The following is a 13,141-nucleotide window of genomic DNA, read 5'->3' on the forward strand; positions in this document are numbered from 1 at the left end:
TTATGTGTTATGTTGTGACACTTGTTTCACAGCACCTGAGGATAATGGCACCAACATCACTATCCTGTTAAAACAATATTTATAACATGGATTAATTTTTAGGAAAAACGCTTTTGATCTTTTGATCAGTGGACTCTAACGGACTAAAGGAATATGAATAACTTACCAGGTAATCATGGAATGGACACATATTCTGAATTTATGACAGCTTTAGAAGAGGGCAAGTGTTACACCCGCAAACGTTATAACAGCCCACAAATGTAATAAACCACAAACGTAATACAAATCGGCAGCTTTGAATGTAATAATCCCGCAAATGTAATAAATTTCCCACAAACGTAATAGCAGCGGCCTACTACAAACGTAACACACAATTTTCCGTAAATGTAGTAACTATTACATTTGCAGGAAATTATTACATATGTGGGAAGGTGAAAATCTAAACTGTAATAACTTCCCACAAATGTAATATGAGACTGAATAATGATCTTTGTGGTTGTTGTTGTTTGTTTGTTTACTTATACACCTGCCAATAGTGATGCGTGTGTTGACAAGCAACCCGCAGGTCGGGAGGGGTGGGTCAGAAATTGACAGAGCAGCATTCTGAGTAAGTTAGAAATAACTTACAGAAACACACACATACACACATACACACACACACACACACACACACTGGTCATTCCTTGTCAGTTCACAGAATTACTCTGTGGCAGCAAATATGTCGTTTAATTGGATTTATTTTATTTTCTTCTGCCTCTTGTTAATACGGATTTCTCTGCAGCATCTGGCCTACAGTACCTGTTCAGCACCTTGGACAGCAGCGCTGCGGGATGGGTTGGCTCTCATAGGGGGTGAGGTGCAGGTTGTAAGGTTTTAAAAACCATGGTTTACAAATACTTAATCCTCCTCCACTTAAAAATGTGTTTTCTTCTTGTTCCTACAGATGAATGTTTGAGCCTCACTGTGCAGAATGATGTATGTGCAGAGCTTGACACTCGAAGGCTGTTTTCACATTTATCTGCTGAAAATGCTCATATGATTTTAAGGGCTAGGGCTACGAGCCTATGTTGGTGGCTTATGTAGCCTATGTTTGAACCATTTAATTAAAATATGTCTGCATATCAAAAGCCAAAAACTTGAATATGTCGTTCATTCTTTGGAAGGGCTACAAGCATGATTTGTGACATCACAAATATTTTAGAAGCCAGTCATTGTCCAATGTTCAACTTACACAAGTGTGACGTGGAAACTTGAAGCCTCCAGTGCACATACACTGAAAATGGACTTAACAGTGAAACCTTTGGGATGAAGAATAAAATTGGCATATTGATAGATTCTAGCATTTTTAATGAGGGAGAAGGTGTAGATGTCATTTTAAGGATTATTAAGGAAACTATATCATACATTATTATTCAAAGAGAAACATTTATATACGTTAAAACATGTCTTGAAGGAATCTTTAATGATTAAATTATCATTTATTTTCATAAAAAAAGATAACTTAATTGTGATAATAATTATTTTAATCATTATTATTATTACCATTATTATTATTATTATTTTTCTTTTAATTATTTCTTCCCCATATACACACATATACAAAATCACACATACAGTAATATAACTCAAACACACATGTACACCCACAAACAGAGCAAGTTTTAACAGTACTATGCTACTCTTTTCTTGTTTTAATTCATGAAATTCATTAATTTTTGTTGAACTGATTCTTGATGCTTTGGCAATATTGTTGTTATGATATTTACACCAATAAAGCAAATTTGAATCTAATTGAATGAATAAACCACAAATACTAAAAATCTGCAGCTTATCCACCTTATTTTCAAACACGGAAGTAAATAGTGATCAACTTCCGTTTTTTTGTGCGTGACTTCCGGTCAGCCGCTTTCCCTCATGCTTTCCCTTACCGGAGCTAACGGTGCAAGCTAATTTTTTTTTCAATTTTCAGTTGTTTATGTTAGTCAATCAGTTAGTTAATTAGTTAGTTAGTCTGTGTATTTTGTATAACGTTAGATAACTGTGCTCACGTTTCCGTTATAACGGAAATTTATTCCCTCTAAACGCGAATAAATCGCACGTCAATCATAAACTATGAACCAAAAAAGCACAATCTATCCCGAGTGAGACAAACTGCTTGATCCCTGTCTCCAGTGTACCAGCAGAGAACCTGCAGAACCGAATCAGCGAAAAAACACACCGGGCTACACAGCCTCTCTACCTGAGCAGCTGAAGCTGCGGCTCACACCCTCGACACACAGACGGTGCTTCTGCATGCCAGCCAAACGTGTGCGCAATTGTGAGAAATAAATATGTGAGGTGTACGCTGCTTTTCTATCTTTTTTTCCTTTTTCTTTCTTTCTTTCTGTCAGCAACATACACTCCTAACACAGGACGGGTTGTTTTAATTGACTGAGTTGATCATTAAGCCATAGTGATGCGCGGATCGGCTCTGATAGCACCCGAATCAGCATGTACGCATCAACCATCCAGCCATTACAACATGATTGAGCTAGCAAAGCAGTTTTGTGTTGCTATGTGTGGTATTTATTCAGTTTTGGGAAATCACAATGTCTAGAAAGCATCAGTGGCTGCAGCTGACAGGGACAGCTAACGTTAACACTAGCAGCAAAGCTAACATCAGGATTGTCATCCGTTAAAAGTCTCCCGTTGTCGGATACGACATGAAACTACTCCAGTTACCTCAATCATGTTGTAACTAAGACATCCGCTGGAGAAAATATTTTTTTCACGGGCCACTTTGTGAGTTTAGTGAGTTATTACAGACACGGCTAACAGCTAACGGTTATCCCAGCTAATCTACGATAACCATGTTATTAATTACACACAGAGAAAATACTAATGTTTGTTCAGTCACTGTGTTTATAGACTTTACAAACATCAGATTAGTCTAAACGGTGATATAGTGACGTGAAAAATGTGATATATACATATATATAGCTAAACTCAGCAAGGTAAACAACAAAGCGATTCCCATTTACACAGTGGTAAGAGTGCTGGACCGGAAGTGTCGCAAAAAAAAAAACGGAAGCTGGCTGCGTTCTGTTTTGCCTCCGTGTTTCCGTGAAAAACAAGGTGGATACAAGCTGCTAACTAACGAGGTGCTGAACAGGTACTGTAGGCCAGATGCTGCAGAGAAATCCATATTAACGAGGCAGAATAAAATAAAGTAAATCCAATTAAACGACATATTTGCTGCCACAGAGTAATTCTGTGAACTGACAAGGAATGACCAGTGTGTGTGTGTGTGTGTGTGTGTGTGTGTGTGTTTCTGTAAGTTATTTCTAACTTACTCAGAACGCTGCTCTGTCACTTTCTGACCCGCCCCACCCGACCTGCGGGTTGCTTGTCAACACACGCATCACTATTGGCAGGTGTATAAGTAAACAAACAAACAACAACAACCACAAAGATCATTATTCAGTCTCATGTTACATTTGTGGGAAGTTATTACAGTTTAGATTTTCACCTTCCCACATATGTAATAATTTCCTGCAAATGTAATAGTTATTACATTTGCAGGAAATTGTGTGTTTGTAGTAGGCAGCTGCTATTATGTTTGTGGGAAATTTATTACATTTGCGGGATTATTACATTCAAAGCTGCCGATTTGTATTACGTTTGTGGTTTATTACGTTTGTGGACTGTTATAACATTTGCGGGTGTAACAGTTGCCCTCTTCTAAAGCTGTCATAAATTCAGAATATGTGTCCATTCCATGATTACCTGGTAAGTTATTCATATTCCTTTAGTCCGTTAGAGTCCACTGATCAAAAGATCAAAAGCGTTTTTCCTAAAAATTAATCCATGTTATAAATATTGTTTTAACAGGATAAAGTGATGTTGGTGCCGTTATCCTCGGGTGCTGTGAAACAAGTGTCACAACATAACACATAACACATAATTGATATGTTATTTGAAGCCTTATTTTTATACAAGCAATATTCACACTGGTTCAAATAAACAGTTTGATTGTATTTCCAATCTTTGCTGTGCAACAGTTTTGTGTAAAAGGAATTAAGGGCCTGTCCCATATAGACACCTGTCCCAAATATAGGGTGTAACAGGGGAGTCACCTATTGTTTTTTTGTTATGCTAGTAAATTTAAATGAATTACAGTCTTCTCTGGTGCTCATGGTGTCAGTTACATGAAATGAACCAAGCCAATGATGTGTAGCATCTCCATATTGAAATTTTAAACATTTATATCTGTATGTTCAATCTAAACAGCTAACTGTTAGCTCAAGTGGGTAGTCAACAATCCAGTTTTATACATCCATAAAACTGACAGACCAGGTGTCTAATTGAGACAGGCCTTTATTTGTCAAAATGTGTAGCCACCTGTCACTATTGTGACATTGTGTGTTGACAAAATCTGCCCACAGACAGACAGACAGACAGACAGACAGAAACACCTGGCAAAGTTCTCAAAACTTGATTCTGATTCTGTGGTAGCTCCAGCTACAATAGGTGTCAATTTTTTAAAAAAAAATACTCTTTTTGTTTGTTTTACACTTTTTTGCTTGTTCATATGGGGTGCCGAATGTAAAAATTCAGTCACACTTTCCTAGCTGATATATTTTGAATATTTAACTCACTTTTCTCACATTGAGCTCATTTTCTTCACATTTGAGGTAGAAATTAAATGGTGAATCTAACAGGTAAATCTAAACCTAAATGTTAAATCTAAATGTGTTGCCAAGTGTAAAGCTAAATGCTTAGAAAATATGCAAAAAGCCCACGCCTCTAAGCGCACACGGACCCGCCCTCTGACCTCTGACCGACCATGCTATGGATGCGGAGGTGTGAGGGGAAGGACTGAAACATGGCCGGTTCCCTCCAATTAGGAGGGATTGAATGGGCGGTCATGGCAGGTGTGCGTGCTGCACTCCAAGGTGCTCTACCGCCGGTACCGTCCACACCATTAACGGTAAGTTACGTAGTTAAAACTTGAACTTTTTTCCTGTGTTCTTGAGGAAGCTACTGTTAGCTAACCGACCTAGCAAGCTAATGTTTGCAAGTGTGACTTGGGTGCCAGCTAAGGTTTTGTGATTCACTGAAAGGACTTTCAGCGACTGTTCGGAAAGGTAATATAAGTTACCCATAACTTAGTTAGTGATTATCGGTAAGAAAGCTGACTGCGCCCCATGAAGCTTAAGCTGTGGTAGCTTAATTATGCTATGTGGCTAACCTTCCCTGATAGATAACATTAGTGCGATCGCTCGCTACATTAACCGAAGGACCACAAGTTTTGCCGCCATGAGTGACATTTAATAAAAACAAATGTTTAAAACGCTTCTCCAAGGCATAACCAAAGTGAATTGAAAGCTGTTTTTGAACCATTTCGAGTAGAGACATGTGTTGGTCTCTTTTGAGCTGAAACACTCTGCAAACAGATGCCTGTAGGTGACTAATATCTCAGCTGGGAAACGCAGTCCATGTTGGGATGCGGGGTGTGTGTGTTCTCTCTGTTCCCCTCTGTTACATCCCCCAGCCGCCTGTGTATTCATTATGTGTATGTGCATTATGACCTGTGTATTTAATACGTGTATGTGTATATGTCTGTGTATATGCATTTGATCAGTATGTTTAGTGGAGAGTTAGACCTCTCTTTCTGTCCGGAGATCGTATGCTTTGTGAACAGGTGTGCAGGTGATTTGCTGAACGATCGTGACGTCGCTACGGCTGGATTGGTGGAGCAAGGGGCTCGGCCCTCATAATGCCAGCCACACAGAAGCCGCGAGACCACTCTCCTACATGGTAGCAGCGCATCGTATCGTTTCTGTTTTTTGTGATTTTTTGAGTACTTTGTTGTGCAACTATCGTGTGATTATTTGGCTTGCCTTGCTAAATAATTATTTCTTTTGTTCAGACCAGCACCTTAGGGCCAACTGAGTCATTTGTGTATATTGTAAATAGTCACTGTCACATATTATTGTTTGCACGGAGCGTAGGGGTGAGCTACTATTTTTGTTATACCTGTTTTCTCATGTTTTTCGTTAGCCTAGGGAGTTAGGCCTAGTATTGTATTTTTGTTTCTTTTGTTTTGATTAGGAATTAGTTATTTCACCGGTCAGTAGACAGGTTTTGTTTGTTGTTTTGGCCTGGGCTCACCCTGACGTCTTTTGCTCCATTTTGTGTGCGATATTGTATAGTGTGTGTAGCAATAAATTGCTCACCTGTTACATTTATACTCGTGTTCCTGTGTGTCCTTATGTTACGCACCCACACCCCTAGACCGGGGCGTAACACCCTCCCTGCTTGTTTTGGTTTGTTTGGTCTTCCCTGTCTGTTACTGGCTGGGCGTGGCTGACCTACTTCTGTGCTGCATCTCCTCCTGCACCACCTGAACTGTATCACCGCTGATTGCCACTCACCTCTGCTGCAGCACAAATACCTGGGCTGCATCCCAAGTCTCTTAATTGTATACTGCTAACTCCTAACTCCTGACTTGAACCGGAAGTCGTTTGAGGTCCGCCATCTTTAAGGCCGTCTCATGTCTCTTATTCCTGCCAGTAAGGAGTTAGCGTTAGGCGTTAGGAGGGATCTGTTAGGTGCGATGAGTAAGGTAACACGAGAGGTTCCTAACAGGAAGTCTTTTTCAGCTTGAGGCCCTGACATATAAATACCCGCCCCCTACGTCTGGCTCATTTGAACGAGATGGCGGAGAAACAGCGCAAGTGTACCCGTTACATGCATTCTTTGCAATGAAACGCTGTAATTCACATGCCTACGTGACTACAAAGAGTAACGTTAATGATATTTCATGCAAGACTGTCATGTTGTAATTAAGTTTATTTCATTCACAACCCGTTGCAGTGTTCAGCGGACTGTCGGTGATGTGTGGCTGTTAAATGTGCAGCTGCTCATGTCCAGAACCACACGTGTTGATATAACACCACGCACGCACACACACACACACACACACACACACACACACACAAACAAACAAACAAACAAACAAACACATTTTCCCACCATTAATTGCCCTGCATGTCATGTGAGTGGAATAATGTTTAATAGCCTGTAGGTAATATTAATTATTAATATTAATTAATAGTATTACTTTCATTAATGCTGCTGTAAGCTACTGTCATTACTGTTTGTCCTGCATCTCTCTCTCTCTCTCTGTCTCTGTCTCTCTCTCTGTCTCTCTTTCTGCCTCATTGTGTCATACAGATTACTGTTAATTTATCATGTTGATCTGTTCTGTGCGACATCTGTTGCACGTCTGTCCATCCTGGAAGAGGGATCTCTCCTCAGTTGCTCTTCCTGAGCTTTCTACTGTTTTTTCCCCGTTAAAGGGTTTTTTTGAGGAGTTTTCCTGATCAGCTGTGAGGGTCCTAAGGACAGAGGGATGTCGTTTGCTGTAAAGCCCTGTGAGGCAAATTGTGATTTGTGATATTGGGCTTTATAAATAAAACTGAATTGATTGAGGTCTTATTCACTCAGCAGCTGACTTGTTGAATGATGGCAAGTGGATTTAATAATAGTGATAATAATGATGATGATAATAATAATAATGATAATGATGCTCATCACTGTGACAGTGGCAGGGCTACAGACCGTTCTTTAATTGCGACAAACTTCGGCAAATGACTCAATAACAATGGTAATACATGCAAAAGTGTGTGAACAAAGTCATGACGGCGTGGGGGTTACGGCTTTGATCAGCGAATATAATGGGACTTGGGATGTACGCCAAACGCTGGCTCCGTTATGCAGCAGATCCAGCTGTCGCACTGTCACCAGAATAGGACGTCGCTTTATGTGATGCTTCAGAGTAAGGCCGTCTCATGTCTCTTAATCAGCAATCCTCGCTCCTCACTCCTAACTCCTGACTCCTTGCATGTTTTCCTAAGTGGGAGGGACTAAACAGTTAGATAAGGTGGCTAGATAAGGTGGTTAGCAGTCATTTTAAGAGACTTGGGATGCAGCCCTAGTCTCATTCTCCACTCATCCTCCAGCGTGCACTGCCATATCCTCAGTTCCGTTTTTGCCACGCTCTGCCAGCCACCTTTTCCTCCCTGGAAGTTTCCCCAGCCCTGAGTTTCCCCCCTCTCCTCACCCTTGGACTTGGATAATAAAGATTGTTTGAATCTGCATTGTCCAATTTCAACACATTTTATTAATATACCACAGAAAATTAATATTTTACGCGTTTTTTTTTACATTTTACGAGTATGTCTAGGCATTTTCCAAAAAAGGCCAATTACTTATGTAGGTCACAGTTGATATTAATCCTCAGTTGACATTAATCCTCACATTTATGTCAAATGTATTGATTTTAGGCCATTTAATTATTTCAAGCCCTGTGGAAAACCTCTCTTTACATGATTTCTCCCTCGGTCTTGAATCTGCCATGTAATCCTATCTGCAGATTCAGCTCTTCATTGGCGATACAATGTGTCAGTCGTCCTAAAAATCTGCTGCAGTCGCTTAGTCGTTACATTTCGTTTGCATCAATGGAATCACAAGAATCTAAACTTTCCAATGATGTGTCCTGTTAGCATGTTTCTCAGTTGGTAGTGGTGTACACCAGAATCTATGGTCATTTAACACTTGGATTTTTAACAGGTTAAAATGTTGGTTCTTGTTTCAGGTCTCCACACCACAGGTTAACCCCATACAGTCTATGGTTAACCCACAGGCACCTCCAGCTGTGTCCTCAGGCACTGCCACTTACCACTGTCACATCACTGAGATCAGTAAGTGAAGTTGTGATATAGCATTACAATGTTTTGTTACCTTAAGTTAACTGAGAAACATTAGCTCACAAAAGAAAACCCATCCAGTTTATCAGCTAATTCAGAAGGCATATTTTAGAGCTAGAGTTATTGTTCTGTTGTAGTCCATCTTAATACATCTCCTTCCATTATATACATCATGTTGTGGGTTGGTTGTGTGACTAAACTGTAATTGCATATTAGACCTCCCTTGTCATTTCTAGCTTATCCCAGGTCGGCTCTTAATGTCTCTGTAATGTTATCAATTGTCAGGGTTGGGAGGGTTACTTTAAAAATGTATTCCGATACAATTACTAGTTACCTGTTAAAAAATGTAGTCAGTAACCTAATCTAAGCATCACAGTATTAAAGTAATGAAACGTCATTGCTTTACTTTTGTATTACCTCAGAACCAAATATGCAAATTGTGACTTTTTTAAGAGTTGTTCTTCTTTTCTGCTTTAAAGACAAAATAATGGAGAAATCAAAAATGTAACAAGTAATCCTTGACAATGTAACTATAATCTAATTACACATTTTTCAAATGCAATCTGGGTTGATTATAGGTACTTATTTTTTGTAATCTGATTATGTAATCCCAATTACATGTAATTATTTACTACCCAGTCCTGTGTATAGTGTTGGCAAGGGATTTGACAATACAGTCAACATAGGACGTAAGTTGGAAATGAGAACAGGATGATTAGTTCAGTGCAATTCAGGATGTCTGTTTTATCCTGTTTTGTAGGATGGTCATACCATAATATCCAAAGAGGACATTGAGAGTTTGCTGCTGCTAGGAACAGCGCTTTCTGAAGTGGCATCTGTCCTGCGGATCTCCAGACCCACATTATACAAGCTGATGCGGGATTACAACATAAGGCGCACAAAATTCTGTACAATTTCTAATGAGGAATTGGATGCAACCATAAGACAGATAAAAGCAGAACATCCTCATTTAGGAGAAGTTATGCTTAATGGACATTTGCGTGCCAGAAACATTGTGGTGCAGAGACACCGACTCAGAGACGAGTGTACATTGTGCCTTGTCCTAACTATATATGGCACATTGATGGCAATCACAAACTAATTCGATGGAAATTAGTTGTACATGGCGCAATGGATGGTTACAGCAAAATGTTGACATTCCTCCAGTGTGCCAGCAACAACAGGGCTGAGACTGTCATGGATCTCTTTAGTACAGCCATCAGTGAACTTGGCCGGCCGGTTCATATCAAAACTGATCATGGATGGGAAAATGTCCAGATTTGGGAGGACATGATAGTGCACAGAGGTGAAACGAACGACGCATAGTGCGTCCAAATTCACACCTGTTCTTCTCTATGGATTTTCTCCGCAACCGTTCGTCATAGCGAGAAGCCACACATATCATGTGAAACAGTGGAACCGTAGCTTTCCGACAAGACCAAGACCAACTTGTCGGTAGTCCAGTGTTTTCACAGCGAAAAAAATTGATAAAGTTACACTAAAATTATGTATAACAGAGCTTTCATACAGCTTTGTTGGATGGATTACTCGCAAATGCAGGGTCACACAGAAATTCCACACATATCACATGAAAGTGCAGGACCAGAGCTTTCCGATGATACCACACACATCATTGTGCTGTCATCCTATCACGCTGTAAATACAGTTCAATTGTCTACAAAATAAAAACCTGACGAATTTCTTTACAATCCATTATACAGATCTTGTTATCAGTCACTTCATATAGTGAGGAAAATCGTATCTTACCACGTCTTAGACTTGCGTGTGTTTCTCCCTGTCTTTCCACATTTGTAGTCCGGCTTTCAAGATGCAAATATCTCCATATTGTTCAGTTGACACTCCATCAAACTTTGTATGACAAGACCAGCACACTTCACCTTTGTGCACCCAGACAACTGTAGCCTAATTATGCATGCCTGACAGGGCCGTAGTCACCATATACATTGAGGGGGACACGTCCCCCCAATGCCCAAAATGTCCCCCTAGTATATAACTGAAACTGAAAAACAATAACAAAAAAAACGTTCAGGTCAGGTCAAAGAGCAGCACGGAGCACAGAGAAGTCAAGATCATGTCAACAAGAAAACTTTTTTACTGCAAACAAAGTGGCAAATATTATCTTGGAGGACATCATTGCACTTGGTTGACTATTTTTCTATTATCTATCTATTATCTTTCTAGTTTCTTTCAGATAAAACACATTTTTGACTTGTGAATGAGTCAATGGATGTAAATATTGCATGTTTCTTTCTGATAAAACACATTTTTGACTTGTGAATGAGTCAATGGAATTTCTTGCAGTAATGAAAAAATACTGGCAATCATGTCCGTGGCACAAACCACATGTTTTGGACAGCTGAGAATGTCCCAGCATCATGGTTGTTATATTACCAGATTCCAGAGAGACTCCCCCCTTCATATAAATTAAAATAATTTATTTGTTTAAGAAGGGACAGTGTACATCAGTGAACATTCCTTTTAACCCTTAGATGCATAAGTGGGGTCAAAAATGACCCCAGGGGTTGTTTTTCTTCAATATCTATGGAATTAAACATTTTTATCAATTCATAGTCCAGGTATTCCTCATAAAACATGTCTTTGACATGAAGCCATTTGCATTTAAAAAAAATTATATACATTTTAAGAAATTGTTTTTGTATCACTACCCCACTCTTCCATAAGTGGGGTCAAAAATGACCCCAAGCATTTACTATGGAATATCAAGGGTTAGACCTAGGAATCTTTGATTCTTATCAACTGTGACTGTCAGATATACATTTACTGTCGCACTTACACATCTAATGCCAGCAGTCTCACCACCCAGGAGGATTTTTATACAGCAACATACATCTAAGTATTATATTCTTGGAATACATATGACCTTATAAAATATGAACTTATTTTCCATATGACTTTTGTGTGATAAAGTATACTATTATTGTCATCAAATTAGCCTACTTTGTAGTTCGCTAACACTAGCTAACTAAGTTAATATAGAACGCTAACATTAATTATGGTAACGTGACATTGATAAAAGTCGAAGGGGACTGAAATGTATCTGTAACGTTAACGTTACTGTTATCAACAGCGCATTGCGAGATTATCATCTAGAACATAATAAAGAAATGTAGAAATTGTGAAAGAAAGGCAGTGTTATACTTGTTACAAGATGTTAATTTCTTTCAGTACATCACCGGTGTTGAGGTCATGGCCACTTGTTAACGTTATGTCTCCACCACGCCTGCTACACACAGCAGAAACTGTAAGTACCAGTTTTGGCTACTTGACTTTAGACAGCTTATTACATTGTCTTCCAAGGACAAAAAGAAAGCATTTAAAGGACTGTAATCTACATTTTGAGGTGTTGCTCCCTGTTTTATTTTATCCTACAGATGTGACATAATAGTACTGTCAACAAAAAGAAGTGATTCACCCTTTTTAGTTAGGGACCTCGGCCTGAAGGGCGAGGACCCTCTTGTTCTTGTAGCGTTTATTATTATTAGGGACCTCGGCTGAAGGGCGAGGACCCTCTTGTTCTTGTAGCGTTTCTTATTATTAGGGACCTCGGCTGAAGGGCGAGGACCCTCTTGTTCTTGTAGCGTTTCTTATTATTAGGGACCTCAGCCTGAAGGACGAGGACCCTCTTGTTCTTGTAGCGTTTATTATTATTATTATTAGGGACCTTGGCTGAAAGGCGAAGGTGAGGACCCTATTGTTTTTTCTCCGTTTATTATTATTGGGTGTGAATGCTGCAAGCATTCACAACCTATGTTCTTCTACTACCAAAATTCTTTATTTTTCTTATTATTATTATTATTCTTCCGCCGCGTTTTTCAACATCAATTATCTTCAACATACTTCAACCGATTCAAACCATTCAAACTTCTTCTGATTCGGCTTCATTAGGACATTATCGGACCCTCTTGTTCTTGTAGCGTTTATTATTATTATTATTAGGGACCTCGGCTGAAAGGCAAGGACCCTATTGTTCTTGTAGCGTTTATTATTATTATTATTATTATTAGGGACCTCGGCTGAAGGGCGAGGACCCTATTGTTCTTGTAGTGTTTATTATTATTATTATTATTATTATATTATTATTATTATTATTATTAGGGACCGAGCCCGAAAGCAGAGGACTGCTCACAGAGCAGTCACAGAGCAGTCCTCGCCGAAGGTGAGGACCCTATTGTTTTTGCTCCGTTTATTATTATTGGGTGTGAATGCTGCAAGCATTCACAACCTATGTTCTTCTACTACCAAAATTCTTTATTTTTCTTCTTCTTCTTCTTATTATTCTTCCGCCGCGTTTTTCAACATCAATTATCTTCAACATACTTCAACTGATTCAAACCATTCAAACTTCT

At 39.2% G+C, this 13,141-nt stretch overlaps 1 pseudogene; it reads left to right on the forward strand.

Annotated features, from left to right (window-relative positions):
- Window positions 1-4,906: 4,906 nt before the first annotated feature.
- Window positions 4,907-10,079, forward strand: LOC144465042 (uncharacterized; annotated as a pseudogene).
- Window positions 10,080-13,141: the final 3,062 nt, after the last annotated feature.

The sequence above is a fragment of the Epinephelus lanceolatus genome, chromosome 12 (assembly GCF_041903045.1).
Source record: "Epinephelus lanceolatus isolate andai-2023 chromosome 12, ASM4190304v1, whole genome shotgun sequence".
Classification (NCBI taxonomy): domain Eukaryota; kingdom Metazoa; phylum Chordata; class Actinopteri; order Perciformes; family Serranidae; genus Epinephelus; species Epinephelus lanceolatus.